Source organism: Micropterus salmoides, unplaced genomic scaffold (assembly GCF_014851395.1).
Source record: "Micropterus salmoides isolate LMB-PRFRI ecotype aquatic unplaced genomic scaffold, ASM1485139v1 Ms_hic_scaffold_3918, whole genome shotgun sequence".
Taxonomy (NCBI): Eukaryota; Metazoa; Chordata; class Actinopteri; order Centrarchiformes; family Centrarchidae; genus Micropterus; species Micropterus salmoides.
In genome coordinates this window covers 11,811-16,693 of record NW_024043282.1, presented here as the reverse complement: position 1 = coordinate 16,693, position 4,883 = coordinate 11,811, and positions in this window count along the sequence as shown.

Genomic DNA, 4,883 nt, shown 5'->3' with positions numbered 1-4,883 from the left:
ATAATGTTGATGATGTCATAAACACCTGCTGTGTGAAAGGTTCTGTCACTTCCTGTACTTTATCAATCAGAATTCTGACAATGTCATAATGTTGATGATGTCATAAACACCATTCTGAGGGAATGTGATGTCACTCCTGTACTTTATCAATCAGAATTCTGACAATGTCATAATGTTGATGATGTCATAAACACCACTGTGTGAAGGTGATGTCACTTCCTGTACTTTATCAATCAGAATTCTGACAATGTCATAATGTTGATGATGTCATAAACACCATTCTGAGGGAATTGATGTCACTTCCTGTACTTTATCAATCAGAATTCTGACAATGTCATAATGTTGATGATGTCATAAACACCATTCTGAGGGGAATGTGATGTCACTTCCTGTACTTTATCAATCAGAATTCTGACAATGTCATAATGTTGATGATGTCATAAACACCATGCTGTGTGAAGGTGATGTCACTTCCTGTACTTTATCAATCAGAATTCTGACAATGTCATAATGTTGATGATGTCATAAACACCATTCTGAGGGGAATGTGATGTCACTCCTGTACTTTATCAATCAGAATTCTGACAATGTCATAATGTTGATGATGTCATAAACACCATCTGGGAAGGTTGTCACTTCCTGTACTTTATCAATCAGAATTCTGACAATGTCATAATGTTGATGATGTCATAAACACCATTCTGAGGGGAATGTGATGTCACTCCTGTACTTTATCAATCAGAATTCTGACAATGTCATAATGTTGATGATGTCATAAACACCATCTGAGGGGAATGTGATGTCACTTCCTGTACTTTATCAATCAGAATTCTGACAATGTCATAATGTTGATGATGTCATAAACACCATGCTGTGGAAAGGTCTGTCACTTCCTGTACTTTATCAATCAGAATTCTGACAATGTCATAATGTTGATGATGTCATAAACACCATTCTGAGGGGAATGTGATGTCACTCCTGTACTTTATCAATCAGAATTCTGACAATGTCATAATGTTGATGATGTCATAAACACCATGCTGTGTGAAAGGTTCTGTCACTTCCTGTACTTTATCAATCAGAATTCTGACAATGTCATAATGTTGATGATGTCATAAACACCATTCTGGGAAGGTGATGTCACTTCCTGTACTTTATCAATCAGAATTCTGACAATGTCATAATGTTGATGATGTCATAAACACCATTCTGAGGGGAATGTGATGTCACTTCCTGTACTTTATCAATCAGAATTCTGACAATGTCATAATGTTGATGATGTCATAAACACCATGCTGGTGAAGGTTCTGTCATCCTGTACTTTATCAATCAGAATTCTGACAATGTCATAATGTTGATGATGTCATAAACACCATTCTGAGGGGAATGTGATGTCACTCCTGTACTTTATCAATCAGAATTCTGACAATGTCATAATGTTGATGATGTCATAAACACCATGCTGTGTGAAGGTTCTGTCACTTCCTGTACTTTATCAATCAGAATTCTGACAATGTCATAATGTTGATGATGTCATAAACACCATCTGAGGGAAGGTGATGTCACTTCCTGTACTTTATCAATCAGAATTCTGACAATGTCATAATGTTGATGATGTCATAAACACCATCTGAGGGGAATGTGATGTCACTTCCTGTACTTTATCAATCAGAATTCTGACAATGTCATAATGTTGATGATGTCATAAACACCATCTGGGAATGTGATGTCACTTCCTGTACTTTATCAATCAGAATTCTGACAATGTCATAATGTTGATGATGTCATAAACACCATGCTGTGTGAAAGGTCTGTCACTTCCTGTACTTTATCAATCAGAATTCTGACAATGTCATAATGTTGATGATGTCATAAACACCATGCTGTGTGAAAGGTTCTGTCACTCCTGTACTTTATCAATCAGAATTCTGACAATGTCATAATGTTGATGATGTCATAAACACCATGCTGTGTGAAAGGTTCTGTCACTTCCTGTACTTTATCAATCAGAATTCTGACAATGTCATAATGTTGATGATGTCATAAACACCATTCTGAGGGGAATGTGATGTCACTCCTGTACTTTATCAATCAGAATTCTGACAATGTCATAATGTTGATGATGTCAAACACCATGCTTGTGAAAGGTTCTGTCACTTCCTGTACTTTATCAATCAGAATTCTGACAATGTCATAATGTTGATGATGTCATAAACACCATTCTGAGGGGAATGTGATGTCACTGCCTGTACTTTATCAATCAGAATTCTGACAATGTCATAATGTTGATGATGTCATAAACACCATTCTGAGGGAATGTGATGTCACCCTGTACTTTATCAATCAGAATTCTGACAATGTCATAATGTTGATGATGTCATAAACACCATGCTGTGTGAAAGGTTCTGTCACTTCCTGTACTTTATCAATCAGAATTCTGACAATGTCATAATGTTGATGATGTCATAAACACCATCTGAGGGGAATGTGATGTCACTGCCTGTACTTTATCAATCAGAATTCTGACAATGTCATAATGTTGATGATGTCATAAACACCATTCTGAGGGGAATGTGATGTCACTTCCTGTACTTTATCAATCAGAATTCTGACAATGTCATAATGTTGATGATGTCATAAACACCATCTGGGGAAGGTGATGTCACTTCCTGTACTTTATCAATCAGAATTCTGACAATGTCATAATGTTGATGATGTCATAAACACCATGCTGTGTGAAAGGTTCTGTCACTTCCTGTACTTTATCAATCAGAATTCTGACAATGTCATAATGTTGATGATGTCATAAACACCATGCTGTGTGAAGGTTCTGTCACTCCTGTACTTTATCAATCAGAATTCTGACAATGTAATGTTGATGATGTCATAAACACCATCTGAGGGGAATGTGATGTCACTTCCTGTACTTTATCAATCAGAATTCTGACAATGTCATAATGTTGATGATGTCATAAACACCATGAGGGGAATGGATGTCACTTCCTGTACTTTATCAATCAGAATTCTGACAATGTCATAATGTTGATGATGTCATAAACACCATGCTGTGTGAAAGGTTCTGTCACTTCCTGTACTTTATCAATCAGAATTCTGACAATGTCATAATTGATGATGTCATAAACATCTGAGGGGAATGTGATGTCACTTCCTGTACTTTATCAATCAGAATTCTGACAATGTCATAATGTTGATGATGTCATAAACACCATCTGAGGGGAATGTGATGTCACTTCCTGTACTTTATCAATCAGAATTCTGACAATGTCATAATGTTGATGATGTCATAAACACCATGCTGTGTGAAGGTTCTGTCACTTCCTGTACTTTATCAATCAGAATTCTGACAATGTCATAATGTTGATGATGTCATAAACACCATCTGAGGGGAAGGTGATGTCACTCCTGTACTTTATCAATCAGAATTCTGACAATGTCATAATGTTGATGATGTCATAAACACCATGCTGTGTGAAAGGTTCTGTCACTTCCTGTACTTTATCAATCAGAATTCTGACAATGTCATAATGTTGATGATGTCATAAACACCATCTGGGAATGTGATGTCACTTCCTGTACTTTATCAATCAGAATTCTGACAATGTCATAATGTTGATGATGTCATAAACACCATGCTGGTGAAGGTTCTGTCACTTCCTGTACTTTATCAATCAGAATTCTGACAATGTCATAATGTTGATGATGTCATAAACACCATGCTGTGTGAAAGGTTCTGTCACTTCCTGTACTTTATCAATCAGAATTCTGACAATGTCATAATGTTGATGATGTCATAAACACCATGCTTGTGAAAGGTTCTGTCACTTCCTGTACTTTATCAATCAGAATTCTGACAATGTCATAATGTTGATGATGTCATAAACACCATTCTGAGGGAAGGATGTCACTTCCTGTACTTTATCAATCAGAATTCTGACAATGTCATAATGTTGATGATGTCATAAACACCATGCTGTGTGAAGGTTCTGTCACTTCCTGTACTTTATCAATCAGAATTCTGACAATGTCATAATGTTGATGATGTCATAAACACCATGCTGGGAAGGTTCTGTCACTTCCTGTACTTTATCAATCAGAATTCTGACAATGTCATAATGTTGATGATGTCATAAACACCATTCTGAGGGGAATGGATGTCACTGCCTGTACTTTATCAATCAGAATTCTGACAATGTCATAATGTTGATGATGTCATAAACACCATGCTGTGGAAAGGTTCTGTCACTCCTGTACTTTATCAATCAGAATTCTGACAATGTCATAATGTTGATGATGTCATAAACACCATTCTGAGGGGAATGTGATGTCATCCTGTACTTTATCAATCAGAATTCTGACAATGTCATAATGTTGATGATGTCATAAACACCATTCTGAGGGGAATGTGATGTCACTTCCTGTACTTTATCAATCAGAATTCTGACAATGTCATAATGTTGATGATGTCATAAACACCATTCTGAGGGAATGTGATGTCACTCCTGTACTTTATCAATCAGAATTCTGACAATGTCATAATGTTGATGATGTCATAAACACCATGCTGTGTGAAAGGTTCTGTCACTTCCTGTACTTTATCAATCAGAATTCTGACAATGTCATAATGTTGATGATGTCATAAACACCATGCTGGGGAATTTGTCACTTCCTGTACTTTATCAATCAGAATTCTGACAATGTCATAATGTTGATGATGTCATAAACACCATGCTGTGTGAAAGGTCTGTCACTTCCTGTACTTTATCAATCAGAATTCTGACAATGTCATAATGTTGATGATGTCATAAACACCATGCTGGTGAAAGGTTCTGTCACTTCCTGTACTTTATCAATCAGAATTCTGA